The sequence below is a fragment of the Schistocerca cancellata genome, chromosome 7, assembly GCF_023864275.1.
Source record: "Schistocerca cancellata isolate TAMUIC-IGC-003103 chromosome 7, iqSchCanc2.1, whole genome shotgun sequence".
NCBI classification, from domain to species: Eukaryota; Metazoa; Arthropoda; class Insecta; order Orthoptera; family Acrididae; genus Schistocerca; species Schistocerca cancellata.
This window is the reverse complement of record NC_064632.1, coordinates 196,824,475-196,838,002: the sequence shown is the minus strand read 5'-3', so window position 1 is coordinate 196,838,002 and position 13,528 is coordinate 196,824,475.

Sequence of the window (13,528 nt, the reverse complement as noted above, 5' to 3'; positions counted from 1 at the left end):
CACGGAAATAAAAGAAACGTTCAAGAGTGGGATTAAGATTCAAGGTGAATGGATATCAATGGTAAGTTTGACTGATGTCATCCTGTCCTGAGTCAAAGTGAAGTAGAATTACAGGAGCTGCTGAATGGAATGAATAGTCTAACGGACACAGAATATGCATTGAGAGTAAACCGAAGGAAGACGAAAGTAATGGGACGTCGCAGAAATGAGAATAGCGAGAAACTTAACATCAGAACTGTGGACCAAGAAGTGAAAGAATTCTGCTCTCTAGGCAGCGAAGTATGCCATGACGGATGGAGGAAAGAGAACATAAAAAGCGGAATTGTACTGGCAAGAAGGGCGTTCCTGGCCAACGATGTCTACTGGTAACAAACATAGCGCTTAATTTGAGGAACAGATTTCTGGGACTGTTTGTTGGAAGTACAGCATTGTGTGTTAGTAGAACGTGGGCCTTGGAAAAACGGGAACAGAAGGGAAAAAGAAGCGTTTCCGGTATGGTGCTGTAAAAGAACGTTGCAAATTAGGTAGTTTGATGAGGTAAGTGATGGGGCGGTTCTCTGCAGAATCGGCGAGGAAAGGATGATACGGAAAACATTGACAAGACGAAGGGACAGAATGACAAGACATGTTTTCAGACATCAGGGAATTACTTCCGAGACACTAGAGGAAGCTGTAGAGAGTAAAAACTGTAGGGGAAGATAGATACTGGGATAGATCCAGCAAATAATTGAGGCCGTAGGTTGCATGTGCAGCTTGCAACACCAGAGTCTGCCCAGTGCACGGGCAGCAAGAATTAGCCCTACAGGCGATGATGGTTGCATGTCCCTGGACGGCAACCGAAGGCTTCCAGGGAGGGAAGCGGTAGCAGCGTTAAGTGGGCGCTCCAAACAGCCCACTGGTTGGACAGCACGTAGTCCACATCATCGAGCTTGTCACCAGTAGCTGATCCACAGCTGGCAGCGTCAGAGTCCCACGACGGTGATTGGTTGGGTCATCGTAGACTGGCAGACTGGTGGACTTGTGGTCTCGTGGACTAACATAGATTTTTTCTCTGCCTCGTGATGACTGGGTGTTGTGTGTTGTCCTTAGGTTAGTTAGGTTTAAGTAGTTCTAAGTTCTAGGGGACTGATGACCATAGATGTTAAGTCCCATAGTGCTCAGAGCCATTTGAAACCATAACATAGATCCCGATACCGGTGGTGGGCAGTCAACGACATCTTTGACTAAATGTGAGGTTTAGTTACACAGGCTTGGTGCGTACTTGCTACTCCATCGATCCTGGTCATTGAAGCCACAACATGTCTGTAGCTTAGATGTGAAGTAACTGGGCCACTGTCGTTTCAATGGCTCTGTATCCCTGTTGCGTTGTTGATATTTCACTTCCGGCTGCTTCCTGCAACGTTGCAACTAGTTTGAGTCGTAGAACAGTTCTTGTTGTATCAGCATATATCTCACGAAGCAGTACGTTTTATTAGCTTTGGTCTGACCTGTCTATGCATTCCGTTTCATTATCACTGTAAGTTATCTTAATGTTTCTCCATCCGCACCAAATACATTATTTTTGCGTTGCAACACATCTAAGATGGATCCACATGTTACTCTATCATGGGTAGTTTTAAACAATAATTAGTTCGAGTTGATAAATATATCTATACTTCTGAAAACTGTGGGAATGGCATATGCCACATACAACTTATAGAAGAATGTTTAGGAAATTCTCGCATTAAGAAGTTTGTTAATATTGTTTTGTACAGCCTGTTCTTGAGTAGTATTGGTCAGCCGGTGGCCAGTACAAAATTAAATTAATGGAAGAGATAGGAAAGATTTAAGGAAGAGCTGCATGATTTATCAAGTGTTTGCTTAGTCAGCGACAAAATGTCACAAACAGAAATACTCATCAGTGGTACTACAAGAATGACATTGTGCATTTTCTAGGACCATACAAATTTCGAAGACACCATAATCCAAATGAATTCAAGAACCATAAAATTTTCACCAACTTTATTTTTTATTGTGGCATCAATCTTATGACTGTTTTAATACAGTACGCCACGATTTCCTCTTCTGTGTTATTCTGTTTACCTCAGAGTGTCACTCAATTACTTGTCGTATGTGTTTTTGCTCTATAATTTTTGGATTATGTGGTTTTCTCAAGTATAACGGAAGTTAGGACTCATTCTGACTCTTTTAATGGTTCATGTTCTGCATATACACTGCCTCACAAAAATGTGAAGCTCGCAGAAGGGGAGGAGGAAAGCAAATAAAAGTTGAAGGCTTGGAAGGGCATGTGGCGTTATTTCAGTGATTACAGAATCGACTCAAATTTATCGAGAAGTTGGCAGCATGAGGCCTCTCATCGGTTTCGCGTTGCACCGCCTCTGGCCTGGATGCATGGACTGATTCGATTTGGAAAAGTGTAAAAGTGTTTGTACCCTAGTCTGATGTAACCTGGTCCACAAATTTTGTAAATGGTCCTTGATATCCCGGATAGTGGCACTGGTACGGAGCAGAAGACTGATGCTGCTCCCACAAATGTTCCATCAGGGACAGATATGGGGATGTTACTGGCCACTGGAGTATCTCAACATCACGCTTACAGTTCATAGCCACATGTGTCATATGTTGACGGCACCGTGATACTATCACACGAGAGGTTAATACACGAGGTTGCAGGATGCCTATGATGTGCCGTCAGAGCTCCCTCAAGCAGTGGTGGAAGCTGCCCATACCATGACATCAGGACTAGCTCCAGGGCGCCTCACAAAACCACTGGAACAGTAAGATCTTTCCACATACTCGTTGGTTCTAGTTATCTGGGGAAAGGTAGAACTGCGATTCTTCGCTCTAAACAACGCAGTTCCATTCAGCAGCACTGCTTGCTTCCTTTTCACGGAATCCCCCCAGATACACAAATACAACCATTTGTGTTTCGGTGTTAAGGACAGTTTACGTAAGGGACAGGAATTTCGTCGTAGAGCTGCACCTAGTCTTCCACCATTCGAGCAGGATTACAAAGAGTGTTAGAGAGGTGCACTACTTGCTCTCGGATGGCAGGTGCAGAAGTGAAGGGCATCCATTGAGCTTGATTCACAGTATGGCGACTCTCCCTTATGATGGTAAGACGTGATCGACCAGAACCTTGACGATGAGTATACGTACCCTTACCTTCTGGGCAATCCCAATTGGGCCACTCTCTCATCCAAATGCTCCAAAAATCCGGATACAGGACCATTAGACCCGCCAGAGAAATAGGGACTTACAATGGGGCTCCATTCAATAATTGTCAGGTCCTGATAATGCTGTCTCAGCCGATTGCATGACATATCTGTTTCGTTCACAGTGATCACTCAACATCTGTCGCTGTTCACGCTACTTATATGTCCTACCAGATATGGTAACAATACTAAGCAGAAACAACGTTAGTGCGATTTGGTGACCATTCTATCCATTGCAGAAATTTATTTACGTACCCACCAACGGCTTCTACACGTACGAAGTTACACTGACATCCACCCATGTATTGTGGATGATTCAGTTTTTTTTTTTTTTTTTTTTTTGTCAGACAGTGTATTCCTTACCTTAACTTTCCTGAATCGTGATTTATTTTCAAAGAATATTATTAAGAATTTATTTTATTTACTATCGATTCATCAAGAACATTAACACATTTTATCACACTATGAAAGCATGGAAGTAACTGCCAGGGAGTAACTGATGAAATCATAACCAAATTACTTTTAACAAATGGGAATTTTATTCGCTTTAATAGTGCCTAAAAGCATTTTTTAAAAAGAAACAGATTTAAAATTATAATCAGAAAGCACCCTCTATATATCAAAGTTACAATTTATTCAGAGGCAGAAAGAAACAAGTTTTGGCTGTATGAGCTTTCGGGCAGAGAACCTTGCCGTTCTCTTTTAACACGGCCGTAGTTACGACCGCTCACAACAGCCTCTGAAAGACTACACTGGTGCAAATCTGCAACACACCAGATAACTTTAAACTAAGAGTTTTAACAATTTACACAAGCACACAACTATGCATCCCCCGTAGGAGGGATGGAAATGGTACAAAACACTAACAATGAAAATATTAACCTTGCCACCGAAGGTGTAACTTGATTTTAACTTCTAAGAGAAGTCTTACGGTGAAAGGGTGGCAACTTTATATACTAAAATGATCATTTCCATAAAATCCCATGAAATGCAATCTTATATAAAATTCTGCAAGGTTGGCCGAACAATAGTTAAGATGCTCTACAGTACACAGATGCCGCCTCTCAAGATCATAGGCAATAATATCAAAGTTTCTAAAGATCAAAACATATTTCAGGTATTAGGCCATTACACTCCAAGCAATAACTTCGTTAACACACCAAATCCGACAAACATGACAGAGGCAGCTACTAACGTCCGGTAGATTGATAGTGAGATTACCGAACAACCTGAGCCGCAGGTTGCTCTAACCCGCCCCTACTCCACAAGGGAAAAACGGACCACCCAATTTATAAACAACCACCTTCCCGCGGGTGGGCAAACGGAGAAGAATGGTGGGACGACCCCAAACCAAAACGGCTGGTGACCTCACCAAGAAAACAAGTAGAATTTAACAGGAGTAAATCAAACAAGATATCACCAATCACTTAACTTCTAATAAACTGCGATTTCTCGAGAAGACCTGGCGCAGCAACCCCAAATCGCTCTCCCGAACCGTCCGCTGCCAGCCGCTTCAACGGACGCAGGAAGGCGCGCAGATTTCCCGTCTCCCGGCGTCGCAGCTCGCACCGGCCAGACTGATGTCGTGGGTTGACTCCTGTTGTTCTCGTGTCGACTGCGAAGCCACTACCCCTCGCTATAACCCGCGGCTCACTGGCCTCACGTGGTGACCTCACATGCGCCGACGCTCAAGACGGACAAGCCATCTTGTGTCTCAGTGCGCGACCGACCATCCGATAGATCCAACCGCCAATGACCATTGCCTGAGCAAACTCGAGCAGACTGGCGGCCTAACGCGCAGACTCAGATGCAGGAAGTAAGCCCCGACCGGGTGACAACTCGCTGAGTTCTCTCACTGGCGGAGTGTAAAGACTCTCATTTGCCGGCTTTAAAGATTGATCCGAACGACAGACGTACTAGCACTCCGAACGACAGACAGACACTAACTGCCTAACAAATGCGGACGAGAAACAGACTAGCAAGCTGGGGACGAGAGACTGACCTAGACTCACAGACTGGCGAGCTCATTGCGCCCCTTAAATGCACGTGAACAGCCAACCTTTCCCCTTTCTCACCAGAGGGAGGCACCAAAGCTGCGATTGCCACAGCGGCGCCACCGCCAGAAACGCAGGGCGACTGCTTCACACTACGCGCTGCGGCGCGCTCTTCATAACAGCAATTTTTACCACGGGTCACTTCCCATGAAAAACTTTCTTTTCGCTCCTCACTGTTTTCAGTATAGTTTTGTAAAACCATATCTCAAACGCTTCGATTTTCTATTCTGTTTCTTCCCCTGTGCATTTCACTTATCCATTTTAAGTGCTGTACAGTACACCAACGTTCTCATAAATATCTTTCTCATATTAAGGCTTATTATGTTTGATACATGGAGAATTACTTCGACGAGTAATCTTACCATTTCTGTGCAACGTGGTATAGTGACCAAAAAGAGAAATTTGAGGATATGAATGTCTCATTTCCAGTGTGCCATTCGCAAAAGGAATAGGGAGGGGGTAAGAACTATTCCAATATACTGTGCACGCTCCGTCACTCACAATATTGTTCCTTACAAAAAGCACGCGTAGACGTGGGTGGAGACACCGCTAGCGCTGATGAGGCATCCCGCTGCGGCCGTCGCTCACCGACAGACATTTTTGCTGCCTCTGTGACGCACAGTAACTGTACTCCCAGGTAACAGTTCCGCGTACCGCATACACGGAGGTGCGGCGTGTCGTTGTTATGCGTAGAGACTTTACCGTGGACGGTACGCTCACCCGAGCTGTTGACTGAGCGGGGTCGCGGCGCTGTCGCGGTAATTACAGCAGCAGCAGCAGCAGCGGCGGCGGCACGGCGGCGTTCTGTGCTGTGCTGTCGCGCGGCAGACGTGTTTGGGTGCGCGCTAAGCGGGCGCGGTGACACGCGCCGAGCGCCGGGCGCCGGCTAATGGAATTACTAAAGTCCCGGCCGCGTGGCGCAGCGCGTCACAGAGGAAAGAAGCGCAGGCCGCGCCCGCAGCCGGCTCTGCTACGCGGTTATCCCGCCCGTGTCAGATACCACACTACTGGTGGGACCGAATATATGGCAGCTGGCGCTTTACACTGTTGGCCATTGATATTACAACATCAATAAGTATAGCAAATAGCGAAATTGTACTTGCTGCGATACCGTAGGAAGAGCGCACGAATAAATTTGGAGGCTGTAGCGTTTATGCCGCGGTGCAGATTAAGAAAAAAAAAATGGTTCAAATGGCTCTGAGCACTATGGGACTCAACTGCTGTGGTCATAAGTCCCCTAGAACTTAGAACTACTTAAACCTAACTAACCTAAGGACATCACACAACACCCAGCCATCACGAGGCAGAGAAAATCCCTGATCCCGCCGGGAATCGAACCCGGGAACCCAGGCGTGGGAAGCGAGAACGCTACCGCACGACCACGAGATGCGGGCATCAGCAGATTAAGATTTATCGAGTCGTATAGAACTGTATTTGCTGATGTAGTTGAGTGAGCCTGCAAAAGCCCGTGTATATAATCAAATTTGTTTGTCCAGTTCGCTCTTTCTTGTCCACGAGTTTGTGAAACTAGCCTGCAGTCTGCGATGTAAAGAAGCCCAATATACGTTAGCGATAATTTCGTTTGAAAATAGAAAAATACGTAGAAAGTTACGTTAAGTAAATTTATTATTTTGTACATAACTATTTATATTACGTGTAATTAGGATTATTTTTGAAACATTAATCTGAAAATCTGTAAATAAGTTTTGCCAAATTAGCTATCAGTTAACTGAAACATTTTCTTTGATAACGATGTAAGTCATTTAAACGTCTTTGTTTCAGATGTTAACTTTGTACTTCTTGTTGAAAAGGCGGGCGGCGTGGTTGTATTTTGCTTTATTGTAAAGACGGTTGTCTAAGTACTAACGTTTAGCTGTGCAAAAAAGAGTTTGATGGAATCTTTTGGGAGACATATCTTATAAACTAGTTGTCTACAAGTTTATGAATACAGGAGATTTACTGAAGTAACTGTTTTATATGAAATTTAACACACCATCAACTCGATTAACCTAGAAATGTACGTTACTTTTGTACAGCCAAACCTGGAGACCTAAGTCATGCCCTCAACAGAAGACGAGACCAACTTCACGACAACCAGATAAGTAAAAAGTTATATATAGTGAAGTGAACGTGCTCTTCAATGACACACCCTTCAGAGCAACGACAGAAGTCCGTTCAGTGGACACGTCATTGTATAGGCGTTATTGCAGTGTTGTAGTACAAGACGTACCAACAAACTTTATCAGTTCTGAGGTAGATGCTGTCCGCGTCGTGAAGTTTTTTTTACACTGCTGGCAACGGCTACCAATGCAGACAAAGCATTTATTGCAACGACTTTTGTACTGTATATGAAGAAGAAAAAGAAAACGAGACGCTCGTCCAGGGAATTGTTGAAGTTCAAAGAAAAGTTTGCCGACGAAAATGCGGTAAAGCGAATATTGCGCCTGGAATCTTTCTCCGAATGGACAGTCGAACTTTTAATAACTTGTTAGATTGATTTCGTCCTCACATTGACGAAGATGAGACAAGAATGTGAAAATTTATTCTCTTCTGCTTGATCCTGTACTTAAGAAAATATAATTTAAATTATTCTCCAATTTTAACAAGACATCGATCTAAAGGGGAGTTTTGAGCTAGTTTAGTAGCGGAGGTGCTGGGACAAGAAACTTTAACCACTTTTCAAAAACCTCATTTACTTTACTAGATACGCAATTAGGTTGGTAATTTCCAATCACAATTACTGACATCTGTCGGAATCTAGGCAAAGGTATCTTTTACCTGCAAAACCATGACAGTTTGGCCTTACATCAACACTATTTCCAGAAATAGTACTAATTGCTCCTGCAACACAAGAACTGTTAAGCACTTATAGTAACCAACTAACGTGAATAAAAATCTTTGCTCTTAGTAACATAGGAGGTTGGCGTAGTTAGGTGATTTAGAGACAAGGATTTTAATTTACCCTAAAATGTTACTTAACTAGAGAAGGAGTTATACAAATTAACTGAGAAAGCAACCAACACATCTTAAATATTAAAATGAACACAGCACCTCAGTTACTTAGTGCAGTTTAAGCAATGGATTTATAAAACCAAAAAAGTTCTTTAACAAGAAAAGAATCTAGGCAAACTCAAGTGGCAAATTTAAATGTAATTAAGCAACACCTCACCTCATCGGTAGTCTATACGCTTTAAATTTAAGGAGGTTATTCCATAGTTTTACTACGCCGTCGCTGGAACTAAACCTACTCGTATTTCTGGTATCCAGTATGGCGAACTTCATACGGGTACGCTTCATTATAAATTTTTAGAGCAGGATGATCGTTTACCGAATGTAATGCATTCACTGCTTCCTTCGTCACCAGTACTGGAATGTCATTCTCATGTACATTAGCCAATCTGCAAGACCCATCTAATGCTGAGCGTGTAGCACACTCTAGGACCACTCCACATGATATCTCCGAAACAATGCTTTCAGTGGGAAGTGAAGTGCATCTGCTTTGATGACAGAGCAGTCCACTGGTGGAACAGAGCCAAGCTAACATGCACCGCTTGCAGACACTGCAACACCACGTACTCCATTGAGCCTGGTTGGATCCAGCCAGCAAATACAACCGCCGGCCCACTCAAGTCAACTCTCTGCGGGCGACTAGCCGCACTGTAGATCCACCACTTACGTACACGAGGTAGCACTACTGTCTCTTTCTCTATCCCTCTTTCTCTCCCACCCTCTGTCTCCCTCCCTCCCCCCTCTCTCTCTCCCTCTCCCTCTCTCTCTCTCTCTCTCTCTCTCTCTCTCTCTCTCTCACATACACACACACACATTAACTGTCTATCCCTGTCTTGTACCTCTACAGCGCCGCCGTGCGCGCTTTTTAAGACTAGCCGCGTCAGAGTTTCTCTAACCTCCGAGCTGTGATTTAACGCGGGATAAGGAGCCCCCATCAGGATGGAGGAAGGTTGACCACGCCACGGTTTAGCTGGAACGTATACATCGTTCGTAGAAGCACTGGGAACCTTATTATTTATGTTATTGCATTCCCACTTGTATATTGTATGTAGAATATTGATTTTCTTCTTAACGTTTTCCTGAGCACTATGTTGAGAGGCCAGACAAACGTATGGTTCCTGAAAAGGGGCAGCAGCCTTTTCAGTAGTTGCAGGGGCAACAGTCTGGAAGATTGACTCATCTGGCCTTGTAACATTAACCAAAACTGCCTTGCTGTGCTGGTACTGCGAACGACTGAAAGCAAGGAGAAACTACGGCCGTAATTTTTCCCGAGGGCATGCAGCTTTACTGTATGGATAAATGATGATGGCGTCCTCTTGGGTAAAATATTCCGGAAGTAAAATAGTCCCTCATTCGGATCTCCGGGCGGTGACTACTCAGGAGGACGTCGTTATCAGGAGAATAATGTTGACTGGAATACTCTCTTTAAAATTCTCAAGGTGGCAGGGGAAAATTACAGGGAGCGAATGGCTATTTACAATTTGTACAGAAACCAGATGGCAGTTATAAGAGTCGAGGTATATGAAAAGGAAGCAGTGGTTGGGAAGGGAGTGAGACAGGGTTGTAGCCTCTCCCCGATGCTATTCAATCTGTATATTGAGCAAGCAGTAAAGGAAACAAAAGAAAAATTCGGAGTAGGTATTAAAATCCATGGAGAAGAACTAAAAACTTTAAGATTCGCCGACGACACAGTAATTCTATCAGAGACAGCAAAGGACTTGGAAGATGGCTGACTCTGAGCACTATGGGACTTAACATCTATGGTCATCAGTCCCCTAGAACTTAGAACTACTTAAACCTAACTAACCTAAGGACATCACACACATCCATGACCGAGGCAGGATTCGAACCTGCGACCGTAGCAGTCGCGCGGTTCCGGACTGAGCGCCTAGAACCGCTAGACCACCGCGGCCGGCTAGACTTGGAAGAGCAGTTAAACGGAATGGACAGTGTCTTGAAGGGGGGATATAAGATGAACATCAGCAAAATCAAAACAAGGATAATGGAATGTAGTCAAATTAAGTCGGGTGATGCTGAGCGAATTAGATTAGGAAATGAGACTCTTAAAGTTGTAAAGGGGTTTTGCTATTTGGGGAGCAAAATAACTGATGATGGTTGAAGTAGGGAGGATATGAAATGTAGACTGGCAATAGCAAGGAAAGCGTTTCTGAAGAGGAGAGATTTGTTAACATCGAGTATAGATTTAAGTGTCAGGCAGTCGTTTCTGAAAGTATTTGTATGGAGTGTAGCCATGTATGGAAGTGAAACATGGACGATAAACAGTTTGGACAAGAAGAGAATGGAAGCTTTCGAAATGTGGTGCTACAGAAGAATGCTGAAGATTAGATGGGTAGACCACATAACTAATGAGGAGGTATTGAATAGGATAGGGGAGAAGAGGAGTTTGTGGTACAACTTGAGTACATCGCTACACACAGGCAGTAACTTTAAGGAACAATTTGAATGCACTGCTAGCAGGGATGGACATAGGACAGGTCCGACACGTGCACTGTAACCTGCGCTCATAGATTCCGAACCGACAATGTACGCCGGTGAAAGTACCCTTAAATTATTACACTCCTTGAACAACTACTTGCAAAGAAAGCAGATACGCCCATTCACTGACGGGTACAAATATCAACAAAGTTCTCGACAGGAGAACAAAGCACTTGAAGATACGAGTAAAACTTTAACTGCTTTTTAACGTATCAAAAAGAAAAGTTTTCAGAAATTACTTTTTTTTTTCTTTTACGGTTGAAAATAAAAGTGACTTATTCTTTGGAATGTTCTAGCATAGCGATGTCTGTATTGACATCTTCAAATGTGTGTGAATTCTTAAGGGGCCAAACTGCTGAGGTCATCGGTCCCTAGACTTACACACTACTCAAACTAACTTATGCTAAGAACAACACACATCCATGTCCGAGGGAGGACTTGAACCTCCGGCGGGAAGGGTACGCGCAGTCCGTGACATCGCGCCTCAAACTGCGTGGCCACTCCGCGCGGCGTGTTGACATGTATCCAAAAACATGTGCTGTGCTTAAAACATCGTGGTAACATCTGTTTATATTTTACAGTTTACCCAAGACCACCATTTTTATCGTTTGAAGTCACGTGTGCGCACCTGATATAGAACACTAGACTGGCGATTGTGCCTGAACCACTTAAGCTAAACATGTGCCGTCAGCGTGCGTCTTCTATGCACATGCTTTGAGATCTATATTGTAGCATAACATCATTTTGATGTAACTGTTAGGGTTTAGCCAGCATATTGTAAAATATTGGACGGGTGGCAAAATATTCCTCGAAATCATTCATCTGCATCAACACAGCTTAGTCGTTGGGTTCCCTAATTTATTAAGATATGTACTAAATTGTGTATCAAAAATATCTATGTAAGAGTCATTGATAACATATATTTATATTCTAAGATTGAAGCTTAATCATGATATTTGTGATCATAGAATGAAGGCTTTCATGGCAGGTGTTGTCATCACTTAACACTTCCGCCGGCCGGCGCCTCAGTCTGGAACCTCGCGACCGCTACGGTCGCAGGTTCGAATCCTGCGTCGGGCATGGATGTGTGTGATGTACTTAGATTAGTTAGGTTTAAGTAGTTCTAAGTTCTAGGGGACTGATGACCTCAGGTGTTAAGTCCCATAGTGCTCAGAGCCATTGGAACCATTGGAACTTAACACTTCTGGGCTGAGATGCCGTGGTCCATACATAAAACTCTCCCCTGACGTTTCGACTTCGACTGCGGAAGACATCCTCCGCGGACAATGGGCGAACAGCAACGAGAGCGCGAGTGAGCGCCGTATATATAAGCCATTCAGAGGGCGCCTCTGTCAATCACGTGACGTCGGCTGTGCTATGATCTCTGATACTCCCAACTTTCTCAATTGAAATAAATCGATTGTCAGGGGAGAGTTTTATGTATGGATCACGGCATCTCAGACCGGAAGTGTTAAGTGATGGTCATGATATTTGTGTTTGGAAGTTATCTGATGTAATTTACGCGTAACGTATGTGACGCAAAACGTTACAACTTCTGAATTTTTACACATCCACGAGGAAGTTTTATTTCAGTGACAAGAGCTCCAGGATCGTAGACTGAAGGTTGTGGGTCCAGTTCCAGTGGCGTGCTAATTTCTTTAATAATCTTAATCGAAATGATGATGGCCTTGATTTTTATCCAAATAATAAATATAACTAGTCCTTATTTCATTTCAAATCCTTGCTCACGTCATTTCAATCACTACCCGCATGTCATTTTATATGCGGCGATCAAAATATTTCCGTTTCAGGGCGTTGCTGTGGACTATATGCAACGTAGCGCGAGTCCGATGCGGATATGTAAGTACCTACATGTAGACAAGGGAGTAGTGTGGAATTCGTGTCTTTCCGACGTGCGTGCGGCAAATACGGAAACAAAAAACATGGCGGCATTATTACGAAATGCCTCCAAACAGGACGAACCTGCTGTTATTCTTTCCTTGGCTGTCGAAGGCCAAATTGGATTTCAGATACTTTGCAAATGAGATATTTGTCATAAAAGAAAGGAACAGCCATCGGGCTGTAGTTCGTAAAGATATTAAGCATCACAGCGCATGTGTAAGGAGACAAAATACTTTATAATGTGCGCCTACACCAAGACGCGCGTCCAGCGTTAAAATATTTCAAATAAGCACTATGACCCGCTGGGCGCAGATATTTAAATCATTGCCACAGCACTCGATAGCAATAAGCTGCAAAACATTTGAAAGAACAATCCATCATTTGTTCAGAAATGTTCTAAAGACTTCATTACACTTTTTACGTTTGGTCGTCGATTTGTTAAGACGTGATGTGTAGCACCGCTACAAGTTATATTTTATTTGGTGTCAGAAACCATGTAAATCACCAAGCAAAAACGCTGGGGTAAACCGTGTGACGCTAAAAAGTACGTACGCGCACGCCAGAATATTTAATTTTTAAGAACTCTCGGACAGACAAAAGCAACGATTGCTGAACTGCTCCATGTGTGAGAGAAACATAAAAATGTAAGTTTTGTATCCATTGTATATTTGTTAATTTCTATTAGTTTAACGGTCTTTTCTTTGAGAATATGTACACTATTGGCCATTAAAATTGCTACACCACGAAGATGACGTGCTACAGACGCGAAATTTAACGGACAGGAAGAAGATGCTGTGATATGAAAATGATAGGTTTTCAGAGCATTGACACAAGGTTGGCGCCGGTGGTGAC